The sequence below is a fragment of the Engraulis encrasicolus genome, chromosome 2, assembly GCF_034702125.1.
Source record: "Engraulis encrasicolus isolate BLACKSEA-1 chromosome 2, IST_EnEncr_1.0, whole genome shotgun sequence".
NCBI lineage: Eukaryota > Metazoa > Chordata > Actinopteri > Clupeiformes > Engraulidae > Engraulis > Engraulis encrasicolus.
This window is the reverse complement of record NC_085858.1, coordinates 37,059,384-37,066,561: the sequence shown is the minus strand read 5'-3', so window position 1 is coordinate 37,066,561 and position 7,178 is coordinate 37,059,384.

Below are 7,178 nucleotides of genomic sequence, written 5' to 3'. Positions count from 1 at the left end.
AAAATGGAGGGATGTTATATTAGAAATATGTAGATTCAAATTGTACGTTCTTCTTACTACTAATCTTCTGTCTAATTTTGAAAGTAAATTCAAGAAGGCCTAGATCTATTCATGCAAATTGCGGAATAGGATAGGCTATTTAATAGGCCCATTAATTAATTCTACGCAGGTTGATAATTGAATGTGTTTTTTTATTTTTAAAAGCAGGGAATTTTCAGTATATGCCTACTGTATTGCACTGTAGTCTGATGGAAATCATCTTGCTTTCTGTTAAGAGCTTGCAAGATGTCTGATAGACTGAGACAAATCAGCAGTGTCTAATTTAGTAATATAGGCCTAGCATATATGATTCATAATTACAGAGATAGATTATTACCAATGTCTCAGAAATGGAAAGGCACAGAGGAGGAAAGCAGCCTTACGTTATATGCATTGAAGCAACATAAGTTGTAGCCTTTTCTAACTAATTTGTTATACAGTCGATTGGTTGTAATCATTTGTACTCATGTCTGTTGAATCATGCTCTAAAACATTCAACGTGCTATGACAATCTCAGCAATTCTGAACATTGTCCATGGCCAAAACTAGCATTGAGGACACCCAGGTCATGACCTCAGTAACTTTTTTTATATACAAAGCATATGAAAATTATTATCAACAACTGCAAACTGCAAAGGCTACATCACCCCCATTTATTTGCTTCAAACACTGCCCATATTTTTAAAGTCACGTGTTGAAATATAGGCCTACGTAGATGCCTATGTGCAGCATGCAGTACAGCGCACAATATCTGACCTCGGTATTTGAAAATGTTTGGTTACGGCCCTGCGCATGTCATAAATATTTGATGTGACCCCATATCATTGCATGTACAGTACTGTAGTCCTACATAATCCCCTGCCATGGACTCAAAACACTCTTCTGTAAACATGCACTTTCATAAAACTTATATTCCATCCGTCAAAACAGAGCAGAAAAGAACTTGTTTTTTGTGAATGTGAAGCTTAATTCATTCAATATTACAAAGAAATCTGGGATTTGTGCTTTAAGTTGAATGAAATTAAATGCAATAATATAGAGCTATTACTGCATTATAACTACATGCAAACAACACTTGCCCATATTCTGGATCCAATCAGCTTGCTAGTCAAATACTGCTGGGCAGGGCCGGATTAACGCACAGGCTAGATATGGCTGCAGCCTAGGGGCCCCCACCTGCCAGGGGCCCCCTGACTGACCAAAAATGGGAAAATGCAGACTTGCAATATTCACAAATTCATCCGTCATGTTGAGTACACTTGGTAGACATGTTGCCCTTACTTCCTACCTTGTAATTATGACACTGTCTATGTACATTTGTCGCGAAATTTGCCTTCCAGGGGGCCCCACAGCAACCTATAGCCTATGGGCCCCGGGCCGTCTTAATCCGGCCCTGCTGCTGGGCACTGTTGTTTGCAGAGCTGTAAACATGCTTTCATGCAATTAAACTAATTTTGCACTGTGATGCACATCATGCCATGCATAACGATTAGACAGCCCCAGCCAGACATTTGGCCATTCCAAATATACCCCAGCTGTCAGCAGTAAACACAACCGGGCAAGACCAGTTGTTAAAAATGTACAAGAAGTGTAGCTTTGTGCAGAGGGGGTCGCTGGCGGGCCTATTTTGCTGAAAATACTCAACTACGTCACAACAGTACCGTGTGTGTGTGTGTGTGTGTGTGTGTGTGTGTGTGTGTGTGTGTGTGTGTGTGTGTGTGTGTGTGTGTGTGAGAGAGAGAGAGAGAGAGAGAGAGAGAGAGAGAGAGAGAGAGAGAGATAGAGAGAGAGAGAGAGAGAGAGAGAGAGAGAGAGAGAGAGAGAGAGAGAGAGAGAGAGAGAGAGAGAGAGAGAGAATTTCCCTCAGGATTAATAAAAGTAGTATACTCTATACTCTACTAGCAGTATTGCTATGTCACTACAGATTGCCTTAAGTAATAGATTAAGACAGCGGTTCCCAAACTTTTTCCCCCGCGCACCCCCTTTCAAATTTCAATGTGGTTCGCGCACCCCCTAAGCGAATGTTGGCCACCGCACATTTTGGGTAATCCTGATTTCCAATCAGACGTTTTTTTCTGCCATCATTACAATGGAACCTATTGCATGACAAGTCTATGAGTTATAAATTGCACTTTCAATTCATCAGACAATTAAAACTACCTGACGTTCATTAACGCTGGATAAAAAAAACACACATATCCACCATTGCTCTATTCAGCTCGCGCACCCCCTGGTGACAGGCCACGCACCCCCAGGGGTGCATGCACCACAGTTTGGGAAACCCTGGATTAAGACATAGCCATCACTATTTTGGTGACAGTAAGGTTACAACATGGCTCTGTGCAAAGAGGTTAAAGGTGCATTGTGTAATATTTTAGCAGTTTCTTTCCAGAATTCATGTTGCCCATACATACGTACCTTCTAGGGATGGTACAAACCGCACCGAAAACTGAAACAGTACAATTCACACACCATACCGAACCGTGAAATGCAGTCCGTGGCAAACCACAATTCATGTACTGCCCAGAAAAATATGTAAAGTAGAGATTCTAGGAGTATCTTACCCAGTCTCTCTGATTAATACATTAGCATATAAGACCAATCAGAGGATGACACAATTAAAATCACACCATTTTCACATTATAAGCCTATACAAACCATATCTAGGATATTTACTGATAAGTCTGATTCTATTAGCACTTGAAAGAGGGCATTTGAAAGGCTGACGACAGCTGATTCATCTTGCGCATCATCACTTAATAATTACAGTTATATAAACAGGGTTTAATATTCCCAGTGCACCATTTATCATGAACTAAAAAAGAACCGTAGAGAACCGAGAACCGTGACCTTGATACCGTGATATGAACCGAACCGTGAATTTTGTGAACCGTTCCACCCCTAGATTGGAACCTTTTTCGTGAATACTTACTTACCACCACCATCAAATTCTAAGTATTCGTTATTACTGGGAAAATGGCACTTTTCATGCATGAAAAAAGTGGATCTTCTCCATATTCGCCATTTTGAATTTCCAGAAATAGACATTTTTAGCTGCAAAACGTACTGTTCTTCAATCATACTAGTACATTTTAGATTATTATTGGATAAATATACATGAAAATATCAGATTTAGCAATAGGCAGCACAGTTTCAGTGAGCAGCAGAGTTGTAATACCTACTCTGGCCACCATCCTAAATGCACCTTTACTGTTAGACAGCCCATAGTCCATGAAGGGAGCACATTGTACACACCGTCAGAGAGGGCAAGTGTGTGGTAGCCTCGCGCGCCATCCTACATACTTCCGCCAAAGGATGAATACGAAATTAAAGGAAGATTTATGGAAGTATTATCGGAGGGTCAGGACCAGGCTAAGTGTGTGCCCCCCCCCCTCCCTCTCCAGCTGCAGGAGAAGTCTTAAGGGACCTTTAGTCATACATTTTTTTCTCATGAACCACTTACTGCCACAATGGAAACAGGAGCCATTATATTGGCCTATATTGGGGGATACCTTCAATGACGGTGGGTGCGACATCATTTTTCACGTATCACTTTTAATTGTAAAAACCCTACAATGAAGATGGAATATAACGAAGAATAATAGTTTTGAAGTGAAAGATATTCCTTTGGGATACATGGCTTTCCGTTCAAGAAATTTTGCTCCAAGAAGTGCAGAGCATAATGGGTACACGACAGCCAACCTATGTCCTACAGACAACCAATATGTCCTTAGCTCCTACCCCTCACTCCTGCGAGTAGCCTAAATGAAGCTTATGAAGCATCTGATGTTGAGTAGGTGGTGGTATGGGGGGCCCCGGATGAAATTTTGCTTAGGGCCACATAAAAGCTTGGGCCTAACCTGGGGAAACGAAATGAAAGACAGTGGCGTAGTCGTAGAACACAGGTTAACGCAGTATACCCACCTCAAAATTTCAGGGATTTCAGTATACCCACATAAAATTGATTGATCCATTATTTAGAATGGCACAAATATATATTGTATACCCACCTCAAAAAATGCTCAAATATTCAGTATACCCACCACAAAAAAGTAGACTACACCACTGATGGAAGAGGAATAGAAGGAGCGGCAAGGAGCAGAAGGGCCTTGAAGAGACACATAGAATTATGGCAGGGGAAATTCCAGCATGCTCCAAACCAGAGATAGAGATAAAACGTCAATCCTGCTTCAGAGAGTTAAAAATCCCTGCCGTTAATTTGATCCAGCGGGTCTTGAATCAGCTGACCATAAGACAGGTTGACCAGTTAGGCCTACTCATTTAAGTCAACTGTGGACTAGTGGAGTGGGGTTATTTGATATGCATTGTATTGTGACAATACTGCTTTTTCTCCTTTAGGCGGCCTGAGCATTAAAGGGGTATGCCACTATTTTGGGCCTTAATACAGTTAAAATTGTTGGCTGGGGTTTATAAAGGTGGTAAAGTGTCTTTTATTTCATGTGAAGCGTTGTCTTGCTTTAAGACAAGTTAAAAGAGGGAGTATGTCGCTAAGCTAGTGAAAGTCAATGCATCCATGTAGCATTGCTACATGCTACACGGATCCATTGACTTTCACTAGCTTAGCGACATGCTCCCTCTTTTAACTTGTCTTAAAACAAGACAACGGCTTACATGAAAAATAAGACACTTTACCACCTACAGTGCCCTCCATAATTATTGGCACCCCTGGTTGAGATGTGTTAAAAGCCTTAAAATAAATTCAGTGTTTATTGCAGAAGAATACTGTCACACTGAAAATTGTAGGAAAATGTAGCCTTCAACTCAAATGAATTGTAAAAAAATAAAAAAAATCCCTGACTAAAAAATAATTATTTTTCATTAAATCACCTGTTCCACAATTATTGGCACCCTTAACAATTCCCAGGAAATAAATATAATTGAAGCATTTCTGTCATTTCTACAGTAGTTTACAAAGTTTACCAGAGTATGTAGGAACATTTAATTAGTAATTCATCACTTCCTGTTTCCCTGGGGTATAAATATGACGTGACACCGAGGCCATTTCTCTTATCCACTCTTAAACATGGGAAAGACAAAGGAACACAGCATACAAGTGAGGCAGATGTGCGTCGACCTTCACAGGTCAGGCAGAGGCTACAAGAAGATTGCCACTCAACTGCAGCTGCCCATATCCACTGTGAGAGGAATAATTAAGAAGTTCAAAACAACTGGAACAGTGGTAAACAAGCCTGGACGAGGACCCAAGTTTATTTTGCCACCACGCACAGTGAGGAGGATGGTAAGAGAAATCAAAAGATCTCCAAAGCTCACTGTTACAGAATTACAACATTTGGTAGCATCCTGGGGTCACAAAGTCTCCAAATCAACCATCAGGCGCTGTCTACACGCCAACAAGCTGTTTGGGAGGCATGCACGGAGAAAACCTTTCCTCACTCACAATCATAAACGCAAGCGTCTGGAGTTCGCCAAGCGGTATTGGGGCTTCAACTGGGACCGTGTGCTTTGGTCAGATGAGACCAAGATTGAGCTTTTTGGCAACAAACACTCTAAGTGGGTCTAGCGTACCACGAAAGATGCGCATGCTGAAAAGCACCTCATACCCACTGTGAAGTATGGGGGTGGGTCAGTGATGCTGTGGGGCTGTTTCGCTTCCAAAGGCCCTGGGAACCTTGTTAGGGTGCATGGCATCATGAATGCTTTGAAATACCAGGACATTTTAAATCAAAATCTGTTGCCCTCTGCCCGAAAGCTGAAGCTGGGTTGTCACTGGGTCTTTCAGCAAGACAATGACCCTAAACATATGGCCAAATCTACACAGAAATGGTTCACCAGACACAAAATCAAGCTCCTCCCATGGCCATCTCAGTCCCCTGACCTCAACCCCATTGAGAACCTGTGGGGTGAGCTGAAGAGGAGAGTACAGAGGAGAGGACCCAGGTCTCTGGATGATTTAGAGAGATTCTGCAAAGAGGAATGGCTGAAGATCCCTCTTTCTGTCTTTTCCCATCTTGTGAAACATTATAGGAGAAGATTAGGTGCTGTTTTGTTGGCAAAAGGGGGTTGTACAAAATATTAACACCAGGGGTGCTAATAATTGTGACACACATTATTTGATGTCAAATAATTATTTCTTTATGTGGGATTTTTTCCCCACTGAATAAATGCACTTGTATTGAAGGTTGGATTTTTCTCTTTTTTTCCATTAAGGTCCCATATTATTTAGAAAAAAAATAAAATAATTGGAAGCTAAAAAACACATCTCAACCAGGGGTGCCAATAATTATGGAGGGCACTGTATATAAACCCCAGCCAACGATTTTAACTGTATTAAGCCCCAAAATAGTGGCATACCCCTGGCCTGGCCTGTGGGACCAGGGTTCGATTCCGGCCCAAAGTCATTTTCTGATCCTTCCCTACGCTATCTCTCTGTACTACTCATTTCCTGTCACATCTTAGACTTACCTCCTGTATCTCAATAAAGGCTATAAAGACCAAAAACCAACATAAAGTTACCCGTGTTGCAAACAAACTGTAGAGGTTGGTTTTTTTTCTTCTGGACTGGGTTTTTGGATACCATACCTCTCTGGCCTGAACTGATCATTTTGCACAAGGGGCCAGTAGAAGAAAGGGCAGCTACCACCATCTACTGGCTATAGAGGGAACTGCATGGGGTTCCTAGTCTTATGGCATCCTATAGCCCATTTTACTGTTTGTAAACAGATATGATGTGATTTGGCTGCGTGCGCATCATTGGAGCAGAATCCACCATGCATCGTTCATTTGTAAAGAAACTATCCAGTTTTTTTTCCCGAAATAAGAAAACGGATGGTCAGTGTCACGATAACTTCAGATATGCAGTGGGCGCCACAGACATGGGCATTCCTGGTGATTTCCTCTGTCCAGTCAATACGTTGAATTTCTTGTAACCACAAACATCTCCTATGCTTCTGGACAGCATCTTCCCCCTCCAAATAGCATAACAAGTGTATTTTTCGGAATCTCTATTTTTATCATCGTATACGCTTCAGGACGGCAGGTCCTCTCTCTTCAGGGTCTGCACTGTTAGTAGGCCTATGCAATAACTCCTGTCAACGTACTCAGTTGAGGATCCCACAACCTCTAATTGTTGTGAAGCAACAGTCTCTCAAAAATGTGTT